The sequence below is a fragment of the Schistocerca americana genome, unplaced genomic scaffold, assembly GCF_021461395.2.
Source record: "Schistocerca americana isolate TAMUIC-IGC-003095 unplaced genomic scaffold, iqSchAmer2.1 HiC_scaffold_555, whole genome shotgun sequence".
Taxonomy (NCBI): domain Eukaryota; kingdom Metazoa; phylum Arthropoda; class Insecta; order Orthoptera; family Acrididae; genus Schistocerca; species Schistocerca americana.
The window spans coordinates 78,150-93,756 of NW_025726297.1; the positions used below are offsets into that span (position 1 = coordinate 78,150).

At 50.9% G+C, this 15,607-nt stretch overlaps 20 non-coding genes across 20 annotated transcripts; all 20 read right to left on the reverse strand.

The window, feature by feature from the left end:
- Window positions 1-709: 709 nt before the first annotated feature.
- Window positions 710-782, reverse strand: Trnaa-agc. The gene has a single exon. It is a non-coding gene; the product is annotated as a tRNA-Ala (tRNA).
- Window positions 783-1,198: 416 nt separating this feature from the next.
- Trnaa-ugc lies at window positions 1,199-1,271 on the reverse strand. Its single transcript has one exon. It is a non-coding gene; the product is annotated as a tRNA-Ala (tRNA).
- A 1,012-nt stretch (window positions 1,272-2,283) lies between these two features.
- Window positions 2,284-2,356, reverse strand: Trnaa-agc. The gene has a single exon. It is a non-coding gene; the product is annotated as a tRNA-Ala (tRNA).
- A 416-nt stretch (window positions 2,357-2,772) lies between these two features.
- Window positions 2,773-2,845, reverse strand: Trnaa-ugc. Its single transcript has one exon. It is a non-coding gene; the product is annotated as a tRNA-Ala (tRNA).
- A 1,012-nt stretch (window positions 2,846-3,857) lies between these two features.
- Trnaa-agc lies at window positions 3,858-3,930 on the reverse strand. Its single transcript has one exon. It is a non-coding gene; the product is annotated as a tRNA-Ala (tRNA).
- Window positions 3,931-4,346: 416 nt separating this feature from the next.
- Trnaa-ugc lies at window positions 4,347-4,419 on the reverse strand. The gene has a single exon. It is a non-coding gene; the product is annotated as a tRNA-Ala (tRNA).
- A 1,012-nt stretch (window positions 4,420-5,431) lies between these two features.
- Trnaa-agc lies at window positions 5,432-5,504 on the reverse strand. Its single transcript has one exon. It is a non-coding gene; the product is annotated as a tRNA-Ala (tRNA).
- A 416-nt stretch (window positions 5,505-5,920) lies between these two features.
- Trnaa-ugc lies at window positions 5,921-5,993 on the reverse strand. Its single transcript has one exon. It is a non-coding gene; the product is annotated as a tRNA-Ala (tRNA).
- Window positions 5,994-7,005: 1,012 nt separating this feature from the next.
- On the reverse strand, window positions 7,006-7,078 carry Trnaa-agc. The gene has a single exon. It is a non-coding gene; the product is annotated as a tRNA-Ala (tRNA).
- A 416-nt stretch (window positions 7,079-7,494) lies between these two features.
- Trnaa-ugc lies at window positions 7,495-7,567 on the reverse strand. The gene has a single exon. It is a non-coding gene; the product is annotated as a tRNA-Ala (tRNA).
- Window positions 7,568-8,579: 1,012 nt separating this feature from the next.
- On the reverse strand, window positions 8,580-8,652 carry Trnaa-agc. Its single transcript has one exon. It is a non-coding gene; the product is annotated as a tRNA-Ala (tRNA).
- A 416-nt stretch (window positions 8,653-9,068) lies between these two features.
- Window positions 9,069-9,141, reverse strand: Trnaa-ugc. Its single transcript has one exon. It is a non-coding gene; the product is annotated as a tRNA-Ala (tRNA).
- A 1,012-nt stretch (window positions 9,142-10,153) lies between these two features.
- On the reverse strand, window positions 10,154-10,226 carry Trnaa-agc. The gene has a single exon. It is a non-coding gene; the product is annotated as a tRNA-Ala (tRNA).
- Window positions 10,227-10,642: 416 nt separating this feature from the next.
- Window positions 10,643-10,715, reverse strand: Trnaa-ugc. The gene has a single exon. It is a non-coding gene; the product is annotated as a tRNA-Ala (tRNA).
- A 1,012-nt stretch (window positions 10,716-11,727) lies between these two features.
- Trnaa-agc lies at window positions 11,728-11,800 on the reverse strand. Its single transcript has one exon. It is a non-coding gene; the product is annotated as a tRNA-Ala (tRNA).
- Window positions 11,801-12,218: 418 nt separating this feature from the next.
- On the reverse strand, window positions 12,219-12,291 carry Trnaa-ugc. Its single transcript has one exon. It is a non-coding gene; the product is annotated as a tRNA-Ala (tRNA).
- A 1,015-nt stretch (window positions 12,292-13,306) lies between these two features.
- Window positions 13,307-13,380, reverse strand: Trnaa-agc. The gene has a single exon. It is a non-coding gene; the product is annotated as a tRNA-Ala (tRNA).
- Window positions 13,381-13,797: 417 nt separating this feature from the next.
- Trnaa-ugc lies at window positions 13,798-13,869 on the reverse strand. Its single transcript has one exon. It is a non-coding gene; the product is annotated as a tRNA-Ala (tRNA).
- Window positions 13,870-14,884: 1,015 nt separating this feature from the next.
- On the reverse strand, window positions 14,885-14,958 carry Trnaa-agc. Its single transcript has one exon. It is a non-coding gene; the product is annotated as a tRNA-Ala (tRNA).
- Window positions 14,959-15,377: 419 nt separating this feature from the next.
- Trnaa-ugc lies at window positions 15,378-15,449 on the reverse strand. Its single transcript has one exon. It is a non-coding gene; the product is annotated as a tRNA-Ala (tRNA).
- Window positions 15,450-15,607: the final 158 nt, after the last annotated feature.

Genomic DNA, 15,607 nt, shown 5'->3' on the forward strand with positions numbered 1-15,607 from the left:
ACTCACTGCTTCGCACTTTACTACTGTGTACCACTCTTGTCGTCCAACTGCAAAAGACTGGGCCACAACAACTTTCCGCGTCTCCATTGCACTGCGCAAACTACGAAACGCTCCCCAAACATGGCACTCACCCACGCAGACGACTTTTCGACTTTACACGACGCTCACGCAACGCTCACGCTAGTGACAGCCTTATTTAGAGCTTGACGTCGCACACAAGCGAATGAGCACATTTTGCCTACGACTTAGGCCGCCCTCCTACTGTGGCTGTTCGGTGTCTGCAGGCAGCGAGGGGCTGCGAGCTTCCTGTGTTCGCGCCTATGTCACCTCTGCTTGCTTGTCAGAGACAGAGTATCGCAAAACATACAACTCACTCCATGAATTGATTGCTACGGCATCTGTCATCAGCAGTCACAACTAGCAACACCAGTAGCAGCCGACTGCACGTCAAGAATTGGAATGTGCAGTGGGATTTTTGTGAATTCGGCGCAAGGCTGATCTTTGCGACATAGGTTTGAGAATCTTATGGGAACACTTGTACTGTTTCTAAATTAAGTGTAGTGGTGGGAGGAGGGTGCTTCGTGCGCATTACAGCACGCTTGCCAATTGTGGCTGCTAATCGTTGGCTCGTATCTGCCTTGACACATTTTCTGGCTGTGTATTATTCCACTTGCATGGCAGTGTGCGCATGTTGGTGTGTTAAAAATTCTGGAGGCGCTGGGTATCGATCCCAGTACCTCTCGCATGCTAAGCGAGCGCTCTACCATCTGAGCTACGCCCCCTGCTGACGAACTGCGCTACATACAGCCATATCAATGACACAGACCCTTGCACTCCCATTATTCCGCTGACAAACACTACTCTCAATGTGTCCGTGAGGGTGTCTTTCAGGTTTCCTGCATTCTGTATCGAATCGTAGTTGGCCAAAATCAAAGTGGCACGCACGACGTCGAAAATAGCGTTCGGCCAACGCTCTGAGGTAGACGAACGTGTTGTCCACTCTCTAGACTTCATTGAGGTTAGGCCGTTATACCTAAGGCAGATTTGCACTCGATGACACCTCGACAACAGCCGGTCCTCACATTTACGTCTTGCTCTCCTTACGTCAGTATACGAGTCTGTGACGCTGGCTTTGCAACATCTTGCGTGCCTTTAGGCTCGCCGCGACCAACACTTACCACGCACTGACCACAAAACATGGAGGCGCCGGGGCTTGAACCCGGGACCTTTCACATGCAAAGCGAACGCTCTACCAACTTAGCTACGCCCCCAAGCACAAGCAAGCTGCGCTGATCTCCGTTCTTTGCTACTCTTATGTGCACGGACGCGATGGTTGGTTGGTTTGCAGGGGTGAAGGGACCAGAGTACAAAGGCGCGGACACGTTCACATACGCAAGAGTTCCAAGTAGTTTCGATGCTCTGGTATTACGACTGCAAATTCCGTCCGTTTTTAACGTCTTAAATTGAAGGGACAGTCACAAGTTGCTCCGTTTTCACTCCATGTCGACAATCACACAGCACCTGAGGTAACAAGCACATCTGAAGACCCATTGTGCACTCGACTGTTCATGCCAACTCACTGCTTCGCACTTTACTACTGTGTACCACTCTTGTCGTCCAACTGCAAAAGACTGGGCCACAACAACTTTCCGCGTCTCCATTGCACTGCGCAAACTACGAAACGCTCCCCAAACATGGCACTCACCCACGCAGACGACTTTTCGACTTTACACGACGCTCACGCAACGCTCACGCTAGTGACAGCCTTATTTAGAGCTTGACGTCGCACACAAGCGAATGAGCACATTTTGCCTACGACTTAGGCCGCCCTCCTACTGTGGCTGTTCGGTGTCTGCAGGCAGCGAGGGGCTGCAAGCTTCCTGTGTTCGCGCCTATGTCACCTCTGCTTGCTTGTCAGAGACAGAGTATCGCAAAACATACAACTCACTCCATGAATTGATTGCTACGGCATCTGTCATCAGCAGTCACAACTAGCAACACCAGTAGCAGCCGACTGCACGTCAAGAATTGGAATGTGCAGTGGGATTTTTGTGAATTCGGCGCAAGGCTGATCTTTGCGACATAGGTTTGAGAATCTTATGGGAACACTTGTACTGTTTCTAAATTAAGTGTAGTGGTGGGAGGAGGGTGCTTCGTGCGCATTACAGCACGCTTGCCAATTGTGGCTGCTAATCGTTGGCTCGTATCTGCCTTGACACATTTTCTGGCTGTGTATTATTCCACTTGCATGGCAGTGTGCGCATGTTGGTGTGTTAAAAATTCTGGAGGCGCTGGGTATCGATCCCAGTACCTCTCGCATGCTAAGCGAGCGCTCTACCATCTGAGCTACGCCCCCTGCTGACGAACTGCGCTACATACAGCCATATCAATGACACAGACCCTTGCACTCCCATTATTCCGCTGACAAACACTACTCTCAATGTGTCCGTGAGGGTGTCTTTCAGGTTTCCTGCATTCTGTATCGAATCGTAGTTGGCCAAAATCAAAGTGGCACGCACGACGTCGAAAATAGCGTTCGGCCAACGCTCTGAGGTAGACGAACGTGTTGTCCACTCTCTAGACTTCATTGAGGTTAGGCCGTTATACCTAAGGCAGATTTGCACTCGATGACACCTCGACAACAGCCGGTCCTCACATTTACGTCTTGCTCTCCTTACGTCAGTATACGAGTCTGTGACGCTGGCTTTGCAACATCTTGCGTGCCTTTAGGCTCGCCGCGACCAACACTTACCACGCACTGACCACAAAACATGGAGGCGCCGGGGCTTGAACCCGGGACCTTTCACATGCAAAGCGAACGCTCTACCAACTGAGCTACGCCCCCAAGCACAAGCAAGCTGCGCTGATCTCCGTTCTTTGCTACTCTTATGTGCACGGACGCGATGGTTGGTTGGTTTGCAGGGGTGAAGGGACCAGAGTACAAAGGCGCGGACACGTTCACATACGCAAGAGTTCCAAGTAGTTTCGATGCTCTGGTATTACGACTGCAAATTCCGTCCGTTTTTAACGTCTTAAATTGAAGGGACAGTCACAAGTTGCTCCGTTTTCACTCCATGTCGACAATCACACAGCACCTGAGGTAACAAGCACATCTGAAGACCCATTGTGCACTCGACTGTTCATGCCAACTCACTGCTTCGCACTTTACTACTGTGTACCACTCTTGTCGTCCAACTGCAAAAGACTGGGCCACAACAACTTTCCGCGTCTCCATTGCACTGCGCAAACTACGAAACGCTCCCCAAACATGGCACTCACCCACGCAGACGACTTTTCGACTTTACACGACGCTCACGCAACGCTCACGCTAGTGACAGCCTTATTTAGAGCTTGACGTCGCACACAAGCGAATGAGCACATTTTGCCTACGACTTAGGCCGCCCTCCTACTGTGGCTGTTCGGTGTCTGCAGGCAGCGAGGGGCTGCGAGCTTCCTGTGTTCGCGCCTATGTCACCTCTGCTTGCTTGTCAGAGACAGAGTATCGCAAAACATACAACTCACTCCATGAATTGATTGCTACGGCATCTGTCATCAGCAGTCACAACTAGCAACACCAGTAGCAGCCGACTGCACGTCAAGAATTGGAATGTGCAGTGGGATTTTTGTGAATTCGGCGCAAGGCTGATCTTTGCGACATAGGTTTGAGAATCTTATGGGAACACTTGTACTGTTTCTAAATTAAGTGTAGTGGTGGGAGGAGGGTGCTTCGTGCGCATTACAGCACGCTTGCCAATTGTGGCTGCTAATCGTTGGCTCGTATCTGCCTTGACACATTTTCTGGCTGTGTATTATTCCACTTGCATGGCAGTGTGCGCATGTTGGTGTGTTAAAAATTCTGGAGGCGCTGGGTATCGATCCCAGTACCTCTCGCATGCTAAGCGAGCGCTCTACCATCTGAGCTACGCCCCCTGCTGACGAACTGCGCTACATACAGCCATATCAATGACACAGACCCTTGCACTCCCATTATTCCGCTGACAAACACTACTCTCAATGTGTCCGTGAGGGTGTCTTTCAGGTTTCCTGCATTCTGTATCGAATCGTAGTTGGCCAAAATCAAAGTGGCACGCACGACGTCGAAAATAGCGTTCGGCCAACGCTCTGAGGTAGACGAACGTGTTGTCCACTCTCTAGACTTCATTGAGGTTAGGCCGTTATACCTAAGGCAGATTTGCACTCGATGACACCTCGACAACAGCCGGTCCTCACATTTACGTCTTGCTCTCCTTACGTCAGTATACGAGTCTGTGACGCTGGCTTTGCAACATCTTGCGTGCCTTTAGGCTCGCCGCGACCAACACTTACCACGCACTGACCACAAAACATGGAGGCGCCGGGGCTTGAACCCGGGACCTTTCACATGCAAAGCGAACGCTCTACCAACTTAGCTACGCCCCCAAGCACAAGCAAGCTGCGCTGATCTCCGTTCTTTGCTACTCTTATGTGCACGGACGCGATGGTTGGTTGGTTTGCAGGGGTGAAGGGACCAGAGTACAAAGGCGCGGACACGTTCACATACGCAAGAGTTCCAAGTAGTTTCGATGCTCTGGTATTACGACTGCAAATTCCGTCCGTTTTTAACGTCTTAAATTGAAGGGACAGTCACAAGTTGCTCCGTTTTCACTCCATGTCGACAATCACACAGCACCTGAGGTAACAAGCACATCTGAAGACCCATTGTGCACTCGACTGTTCATGCCAACTCACTGCTTCGCACTTTACTACTGTGTACCACTCTTGTCGTCCAACTGCAAAAGACTGGGCCACAACAACTTTCCGCGTCTCCATTGCACTGCGCAAACTACGAAACGCTCCCCAAACATGGCACTCACCCACGCAGACGACTTTTCGACTTTACACGACGCTCACGCAACGCTCACGCTAGTGACAGCCTTATTTAGAGCTTGACGTCGCACACAAGCGAATGAGCACATTTTGCCTACGACTTAGGCCGCCCTCCTACTGTGGCTGTTCGGTGTCTGCAGGCAGCGAGGGGCTGCAAGCTTCCTGTGTTCGCGCCTATGTCACCTCTGCTTGCTTGTCAGAGACAGAGTATCGCAAAACATACAACTCACTCCATGAATTGATTGCTACGGCATCTGTCATCAGCAGTCACAACTAGCAACACCAGTAGCAGCCGACTGCACGTCAAGAATTGGAATGTGCAGTGGGATTTTTGTGAATTCGGCGCAAGGCTGATCTTTGCGACATAGGTTTGAGAATCTTATGGGAACACTTGTACTGTTTCTAAATTAAGTGTAGTGGTGGGAGGAGGGTGCTTCGTGCGCATTACAGCACGCTTGCCAATTGTGGCTGCTAATCGTTGGCTCGTATCTGCCTTGACACATTTTCTGGCTGTGTATTATTCCACTTGCATGGCAGTGTGCGCATGTTGGTGTGTTAAAAATTCTGGAGGCGCTGGGTATCGATCCCAGTACCTCTCGCATGCTAAGCGAGCGCTCTACCATCTGAGCTACGCCCCCTGCTGACGAACTGCGCTACATACAGCCATATCAATGACACAGACCCTTGCACTCCCATTATTCCGCTGACAAACACTACTCTCAATGTGTCCGTGAGGGTGTCTTTCAGGTTTCCTGCATTCTGTATCGAATCGTAGTTGGCCAAAATCAAAGTGGCACGCACGACGTCGAAAATAGCGTTCGGCCAACGCTCTGAGGTAGACGAACGTGTTGTCCACTCTCTAGACTTCATTGAGGTTAGGCCGTTATACCTAAGGCAGATTTGCACTCGATGACACCTCGACAACAGCCGGTCCTCACATTTACGTCTTGCTCTCCTTACGTCAGTATACGAGTCTGTGACGCTGGCTTTGCAACATCTTGCGTGCCTTTAGGCTCGCCGCGACCAACACTTACCACGCACTGACCACAAAACATGGAGGCGCCGGGGCTTGAACCCGGGACCTTTCACATGCAAAGCGAACGCTCTACCAACTGAGCTACGCCCCCAAGCACAAGCAAGCTGCGCTGATCTCCGTTCTTTGCTACTCTTATGTGCACGGACGCGATGGTTGGTTGGTTTGCAGGGGTGAAGGGACCAGAGTACAAAGGCGCGGACACGTTCACATACGCAAGAGTTCCAAGTAGTTTCGATGCTCTGGTATTACGACTGCAAATTCCGTCCGTTTTTAACGTCTTAAATTGAAGGGACAGTCACAAGTTGCTCCGTTTTCACTCCATGTCGACAATCACACAGCACCTGAGGTAACAAGCACATCTGAAGACCCATTGTGCACTCGACTGTTCATGCCAACTCACTGCTTCGCACTTTACTACTGTGTACCACTCTTGTCGTCCAACTGCAAAAGACTGGGCCACAACAACTTTCCGCGTCTCCATTGCACTGCGCAAACTACGAAACGCTCCCCAAACATGGCACTCACCCACGCAGACGACTTTTCGACTTTACACGACGCTCACGCAACGCTCACGCTAGTGACAGCCTTATTTAGAGCTTGACGTCGCACACAAGCGAATGAGCACATTTTGCCTACGACTTAGGCCGCCCTCCTACTGTGGCTGTTCGGTGTCTGCAGGCAGCGAGGGGCTGCGAGCTTCCTGTGTTCGCGCCTATGTCACCTCTGCTTGCTTGTCAGAGACAGAGTATCGCAAAACATACAACTCACTCCATGAATTGATTGCTACGGCATCTGTCATCAGCAGTCACAACTAGCAACACCAGTAGCAGCCGACTGCACGTCAAGAATTGGAATGTGCAGTGGGATTTTTGTGAATTCGGCGCAAGGCTGATCTTTGCGACATAGGTTTGAGAATCTTATGGGAACACTTGTACTGTTTCTAAATTAAGTGTAGTGGTGGGAGGAGGGTGCTTCGTGCGCATTACAGCACGCTTGCCAATTGTGGCTGCTAATCGTTGGCTCGTATCTGCCTTGACACATTTTCTGGCTGTGTATTATTCCACTTGCATGGCAGTGTGCGCATGTTGGTGTGTTAAAAATTCTGGAGGCGCTGGGTATCGATCCCAGTACCTCTCGCATGCTAAGCGAGCGCTCTACCATCTGAGCTACGCCCCCTGCTGACGAACTGCGCTACATACAGCCATATCAATGACACAGACCCTTGCACTCCCATTATTCCGCTGACAAACACTACTCTCAATGTGTCCGTGAGGGTGTCTTTCAGGTTTCCTGCATTCTGTATCGAATCGTAGTTGGCCAAAATCAAAGTGGCACGCACGACGTCGAAAATAGCGTTCGGCCAACGCTCTGAGGTAGACGAACGTGTTGTCCACTCTCTAGACTTCATTGAGGTTAGGCCGTTATACCTAAGGCAGATTTGCACTCGATGACACCTCGACAACAGCCGGTCCTCACATTTACGTCTTGCTCTCCTTACGTCAGTATACGAGTCTGTGACGCTGGCTTTGCAACATCTTGCGTGCCTTTAGGCTCGCCGCGACCAACACTTACCACGCACTGACCACAAAACATGGAGGCGCCGGGGCTTGAACCCGGGACCTTTCACATGCAAAGCGAACGCTCTACCAACTGAGCTACGCCCCCAAGCACAAGCAAGCTGCGCTGATCTCCGTTCTTTGCTACTCTTATGTGCACGGACGCGATGGTTGGTTGGTTTGCAGGGGTGAAGGGACCAGAGTACAAAGGCGCGGACACGTTCACATACGCAAGAGTTCCAAGTAGTTTCGATGCTCTGGTATTACGACTGCAAATTCCGTCCGTTTTTAACGTCTTAAATTGAAGGGACAGTCACAAGTTGCTCCGTTTTCACTCCATGTCGACAATCACACAGCACCTGAGGTAACAAGCACATCTGAAGACCCATTGTGCACTCGACTGTTCATGCCAACTCACTGCTTCGCACTTTACTACTGTGTACCACTCTTGTCGTCCAACTGCAAAAGACTGGGCCACAACAACTTTCCGCGTCTCCATTGCACTGCGCAAACTACGAAACGCTCCCCAAACATGGCACTCACCCACGCAGACGACTTTTCGACTTTACACGACGCTCACGCAACGCTCACGCTAGTGACAGCCTTATTTAGAGCTTGACGTCGCACACAAGCGAATGAGCACATTTTGCCTACGACTTAGGCCGCCCTCCTACTGTGGCTGTTCGGTGTCTGCAGGCAGCGAGGGGCTGCGAGCTTCCTGTGTTCGCGCCTATGTCACCTCTGCTTGCTTGTCAGAGACAGAGTATCGCAAAACATACAACTCACTCCATGAATTGATTGCTACGGCATCTGTCATCAGCAGTCACAACTAGCAACACCAGTAGCAGCCGACTGCACGTCAAGAATTGGAATGTGCAGTGGGATTTTTGTGAATTCGGCGCAAGGCTGATCTTTGCGACATAGGTTTGAGAATCTTATGGGAACACTTGTACTGTTTCTAAATTAAGTGTAGTGGTGGGAGGAGGGTGCTTCGTGCGCATTACAGCACGCTTGCCAATTGTGGCTGCTAATCGTTGGCTCGTATCTGCCTTGACACATTTTCTGGCTGTGTATTATTCCACTTGCATGGCAGTGTGCGCATGTTGGTGTGTTAAAAATTCTGGAGGCGCTGGGTATCGATCCCAGTACCTCTCGCATGCTAAGCGAGCGCTCTACCATCTGAGCTACGCCCCCTGCTGACGAACTGCGCTACATACAGCCATATCAATGACACAGACCCTTGCACTCCCATTATTCCGCTGACAAACACTACTCTCAATGTGTCCGTGAGGGTGTCTTTCAGGTTTCCTGCATTCTGTATCGAATCGTAGTTGGCCAAAATCAAAGTGGCACGCACGACGTCGAAAATAGCGTTCGGCCAACGCTCTGAGGTAGACGAACGTGTTGTCCACTCTCTAGACTTCATTGAGGTTAGGCCGTTATACCTAAGGCAGATTTGCACTCGATGACACCTCGACAACAGCCGGTCCTCACATTTACGTCTTGCTCTCCTTACGTCAGTATACGAGTCTGTGACGCTGGCTTTGCAACATCTTGCGTGCCTTTAGGCTCGCCGCGACCAACACTTACCACGCACTGACCACAAAACATGGAGGCGCCGGGGCTTGAACCCGGGACCTTTCACATGCAAAGCGAACGCTCTACCAACTTAGCTACGCCCCCAAGCACAAGCAAGCTGCGCTGATCTCCGTTCTTTGCTACTCTTATGTGCACGGACGCGATGGTTGGTTGGTTTGCAGGGGTGAAGGGACCAGAGTACAAAGGCGCGGACACGTTCACATACGCAAGAGTTCCAAGTAGTTTCGATGCTCTGGTATTACGACTGCAAATTCCGTCCGTTTTTAACGTCTTAAATTGAAGGGACAGTCACAAGTTGCTCCGTTTTCACTCCATGTCGACAATCACACAGCACCTGAGGTAACAAGCACATCTGAAGACCCATTGTGCACTCGACTGTTCATGCCAACTCACTGCTTCGCACTTTACTACTGTGTACCACTCTTGTCGTCCAACTGCAAAAGACTGGGCCACAACAACTTTCCGCGTCTCCATTGCACTGCGCAAACTACGAAACGCTCCCCAAACATGGCACTCACCCACGCAGACGACTTTTCGACTTTACACGACGCTCACGCAACGCTCACGCTAGTGACAGCCTTATTTAGAGCTTGACGTCGCACACAAGCGAATGAGCACATTTTGCCTACGACTTAGGCCGCCCTCCTACTGTGGCTGTTCGGTGTCTGCAGGCAGCGAGGGGCTGCAAGCTTCCTGTGTTCGCGCCTATGTCACCTCTGCTTGCTTGTCAGAGACAGAGTATCGCAAAACATACAACTCACTCCATGAATTGATTGCTACGGCATCTGTCATCAGCAGTCACAACTAGCAACACCAGTAGCAGCCGACTGCACGTCAAGAATTGGAATGTGCAGTGGGATTTTTGTGAATTCGGCGCAAGGCTGATCTTTGCGACATAGGTTTGAGAATCTTATGGGAACACTTGTACTGTTTCTAAATTAAGTGTAGTGGTGGGAGGAGGGTGCTTCGTGCGCATTACAGCACGCTTGCCAATTGTGGCTGCTAATCGTTGGCTCGTATCTGCCTTGACACATTTTCTGGCTGTGTATTATTCCACTTGCATGGCAGTGTGCGCATGTTGGTGTGTTAAAAATTCTGGAGGCGCTGGGTATCGATCCCAGTACCTCTCGCATGCTAAGCGAGCGCTCTACCATCTGAGCTACGCCCCCTGCTGACGAACTGCGCTACATACAGCCATATCAATGACACAGACCCTTGCACTCCCATTATTCCGCTGACAAACACTACTCTCAATGTGTCCGTGAGGGTGTCTTTCAGGTTTCCTGCATTCTGTATCGAATCGTAGTTGGCCAAAATCAAAGTGGCACGCACGACGTCGAAAATAGCGTTCGGCCAACGCTCTGAGGTAGACGAACGTGTTGTCCACTCTCTAGACTTCATTGAGGTTAGGCCGTTATACCTAAGGCAGATTTGCACTCGATGACACCTCGACAACAGCCGGTCCTCACATTTACGTCTTGCTCTCCTTACGTCAGTATACGAGTCTGTGACGCTGGCTTTGCAACATCTTGCGTGCCTTTAGGCTCGCCGCGACCAACACTTACCACGCACTGACCACAAAACATGGAGGCGCCGGGGCTTGAACCCGGGACCTTTCACATGCAAAGCGAACGCTCTACCAACTGAGCTACGCCCCCAAGCACAAGCAAGCTGCGCTGATCTCCGTTCTTTGCTACTCTTATGTGCACGGACGCGATGGTTGGTTGGTTTGCAGGGGTGAAGGGACCAGAGTACAAAGGCGCGGACACGTTCACATACGCAAGAGTTCCAAGTAGTTTCGATGCTCTGGTATTACGACTGCAAATTCCGTCCGTTTTTAACGTCTTAAATTGAAGGGACAGTCACAAGTTGCTCCGTTTTCACTCCATGTCGACAATCACACAGCACCTGAGGTAACAAGCACATCTGAAGACCCATTGTGCACTCGACTGTTCATGCCAACTCACTGCTTCGCACTTTACTACTGTGTACCACTCTTGTCGTCCAACTGCAAAAGACTGGGCCACAACAACTTTCCGCGTCTCCATTGCACTGCGCAAACTACGAAACGCTCCCCAAACATGGCACTCACCCACGCAGACGACTTTTCGACTTTACACGACGCTCACGCAACGCTCACGCTAGTGACAGCCTTATTTAGAGCTTGACGTCGCACACAAGCGAATGAGCACATTTTGCCTACGACTTAGGCCGCCCTCCTACTGTGGCTGTTCGGTGTCTGCAGGCAGCGAGGGGCTGCGAGCTTCCTGTGTTCGCGCCTATGTCACCTCTGCTTGCTTGTCAGAGACAGAGTATCGCAAAACATACAACTCACTCCATGAATTGATTGCTACGGCATCTGTCATCAGCAGTCACAACTAGCAACACCAGTAGCAGCCGACTGCACGTCAAGAATTGGAATGTGCAGTGGGATTTTTGTGAATTCGGCGCAAGGCTGATCTTTGCGACATAGGTTTGAGAATCTTATGGGAACACTTGTACTGTTTCTAAATTAAGTGTAGTGGTGGGAGGAGGGTGCTTCGTGCGCATTACAGCACGCTTGCCAATTGTGGCTGCTAATCGTTGGCTCGTATCTGCCTTGACACATTTTCTGGCTGTGTATTATTCCACTTGCATGGCAGTGTGCGCATGTTGGTGTGTTAAAAATTCTGGAGGCGCTGGGTATCGATCCCAGTACCTCTCGCATGCTAAGCGAGCGCTCTACCATCTGAGCTACGCCCCCCTGCTGACGAACTGCGCTACATACAGCCATATCAATGACACAGACCCTTGCACTCCCATTATTCCGCTGACAAAACACTACTCTCAATGTGTCCGTGAGGGTGTCTTTCAGGTTTCCTGCATTCTGTATCGAATCGTAGTTGGCCAAAATCAAAGTGGCACGCACGACGTCGAAAATAGCGTTCGGCCAACGCTCTGAGGTAGACGAACGTGTTGTCCACTCTCTAGACTTCATTGAGGTTAGGCCGTTATACCTAAGGCAGATTTGCACTCGATGACACCTCGACAACAGCCGGTCCTCACATTTACGTCTTGCTCTCCTTACGTCAGTATACGAGTCTGTGACGCTGGCTTTGCAACATCTTGCGTGCCTTTAGGCTCGCCGCGACCAACACTTACCACGCACTGACCACAAAACATGGAGGCGCCGGGGCTTGAACCCGGGACCTTTCACATGCAAAGCGAACGCTCTACCAACTTAGCTACGCCCCCAAGCACAAGCAAGCTGCGCTGATCTCCGTTCTTTGCTACTCTTATGTGCACGGACGCGATGGTTGGTTGTTGGTTGCAGGGGTGAAGGGACCAGAGTACAAAGGCGCGGACACGTTCACATACGCAAGAGTTCCAAGTAGTTTCGATGCTCTGGTATTACGACTGCAAATTCCGTCCGTTTTTAACGTCTTAAATTGAAGGGACAGTCACAAGTTGCTCCGTTTTCACTCCATGTCGACAATCACACAGCACCTGAGGTAACAAGCACATCTGAAGACCCATTGTGCACTCGACTGTTCATGCCAACTCACTGCTTCGCACTTTACTACTGTGTACCACTCTTGTCGTCCAACTGCAAAAGACTGGGCCACAACAACTTTCCGCGTCTCCATTGCACTGCGCAAACTACGAAACGCTCCCCAAACATGGGCACTCACCCACGCAGACGACTTTTCGACTTTACACGACGCTCACGCAACGCTCACGCTAGTGACAGCCTTATTTAGAGCTTGACGTCGCACACAAGCGAATGAGCACATTTTGCCTACGACTTAGGCCGCCCTCCTACTGTGGCTGTTCGGTGTCTGCAGGCAGCGAGGGGCTGCAAGCTTCCTGTGTTCGCGCCTATGTCACCTCTGCTTGCTTGTCAGAGACAGAGTATCGCAAAACATACAACTCACTCCATGAATTGATTGCTACGGCATCTGTCATCAGCAGTCACAACTAGCAACACCAGTAGCAGCCGACTGCACGTCAAGAATTGGAATGTGCAGTGGGATTTTTGTGAATTCGGCGCAAGGCTGATCTTTGCGACATAGGTTTGAGAATCTTATGGGAACACTTGTACTGTTTCTAAATTAAGTGTAGTGGTGGGAGGAGGGTGCTTCGTGCGCATTACAGCACGCTTGCCAATTGTGGCTGCTAATCGTTGGCTCGTATCTGCCTTGACACATTTTCTGGCTGTGTATTATTCCACTTGCATGGCAGTGTGCGCATGTTGGTGTGTTAAAAATTCTGGAGGCGCTGGGTATCGATCCCAGTACCTCTCGGCATGCTAAGCGAGCGCTCTACCATCTGAGCTACGCCCCCTGCTGACGAACTGCGCTACATACAGCCATATCAATGACACAGACCCTTGCACTCCCATTATTCCGCTGACAAACACTACTCTCAATGTGTCCGTGAGGGTGTCTTTCAGGTTTCCTGCATTCTGTATCGAATCGTAGTTGGCCAAAATCAAAGTGGCACGCACGACGTCGAAAATAGCGTTCGGCCAACGCTCTGAGGTAGACGAACGTGTTGTCCACTCTCTAGACTTCATTGAGGTTAGGCCGTTATACCTAAGGCAGATTTGCACTCGATGACACCTCGACCAACAGCCGGTCCTCACATTTACGTCTTGCTCTCCTTACGTCAGTATACGAGTCTGTGACGCTGGCTTTGCAACATCTTTGCGTGCCTTTAGGCTCGCCGCGACCAACACTTACACGCACTGACCACAAAACATGGAGGCGCCGGGGCTTGAACCCGGGACCTTTCACATGCAAAGCGAACGCTCTACAACTGAGCTACGCCCCCAAGCACAAGCAAGCTGCGCTGATCTCCGTTCTTTGCTACTCTTATGTGCACGGGACGCGATGGTTGGTGGTTTGCAGGGGTGAGGGACCAGAGTACAAAGGCGCGGACACGTTCACATACGCAAGAGTTCCAAGTAGTTTCGATGCTCTGGTATTACGACTGCAAAATTCCGTCCGTTTTTTAACGTCTTAAATTGAAAGGGACAGTCACAAGTTGCTCCGTTTTCACTCCATGTCGACAATCACACAGCACCTGAGGTAACAAGCACATCTGAAGACCCATTGTGCACTCGAGCTGTTCATGCCAACTCACTGCTTCGCACTTTACTACTGTGTACCACTCTTGTCGTCCAACTGCAAAAGACTGGGCCACAACAACTTTCCGCGTCTCCATTGCACTGCGCAACTACGAAACGCTCCCCAAACATGGCACTCACCCACGCAGACGACTTTTCGACTTTACACGACGCTCACGCAACGCTCACGCTAGTGACAGCCTTATTTAGAGCTTGACGTCGCACACAAGCGAATGAGCACAATTTTGCCTACGACATAGGCCGCCCTCCTACTGTGGCTGTTCGGTGTCCTGCAGGCAGCGAGGGGCTGCAAGCTTCCTGTGTTCGCGCCTATGTCACCTCTGCTTGCTTGTCAGAGACAGAGTATCGCAAAACATACAACTCACTCCATGAATTGATTGCTACGGCATCTGTCATCAGCAGTCACAACTAGCAACACCAGTAGCAGCCGACTGCACGTCAAGAATTGGAATGTGCAGTGGGATTTTTGTGAATTCGGCGCAAGGCTGATCTTTGCGACATAGGTTTGAGAATCTTATGGGAACACTTGTACTGTTTCTAAATTAAGTGTAGTGGTGGGGAGGAGGGTGCTTCGTGCGCATTACAGCACGCTTGCCAATTGTGGCTGCTAATCGTTGCTCGTATCTGCCTTGACACATTTTCTGGCTGTGTATTATTCACTTGCATGGCAGTGTGCGCATGTTGGTGTGTTAAAAATTCTGGAGGCGCTGGGTATCGATCCCAGTTACCTCTCGCATGCTAAGCGAGCGCTCTACCATCTGAGCTACGCCCCCTGCTGACGAACTGCGCTACATACAGCCATATCAATGACACAGACCCTTGCACTCCCATTATTCCGCTGACAAACACTACTCTCAATGTGTCCGTGAGGGTGTCTTTCAGGTTTCCTGCATTCTGTATCGAATCGTAGTTGGCCAAAATCAAAGTGGCACGCACGACGTCGAAAATATAGCGTTCGGCCAACGCTCTGAGGTAGACGAACGTGTTGTCCACTCTCTAGACTTCATTGAGGTTTAGGCCGTTATACCTAAGGCAGATTTGCACTCGATGACACCTCGACAACAGCCGGTTCCTCACATTACGTCTTGCTCTCCTTACGTTCAGTATACGAGTCTGTGACGCTGGCTTTGCAACATCTTGCGTGCCTTTAGGCTCGCCGCGACCAACACTTACCACGCACTGACCACAAACATGGAGGCGCCGGGGCTTGAACCCGGGACTTTCACATGCAAAGCGAACGCTCTACCAACTGAGCTACGCCCCCAAGCACAGCAAGCTGCGCTGATCTCCGTTCTTTTGCTACTCTTATGTGCACGGACGCGATGGTTGGTTGGTTTGCAGGGGGTGAAGGGACCAGAGTACAAAGGCGCGGACACGTTCACATACGCAAGAGTTCCAAGTAGTTTCGATGCTCTGGTATTA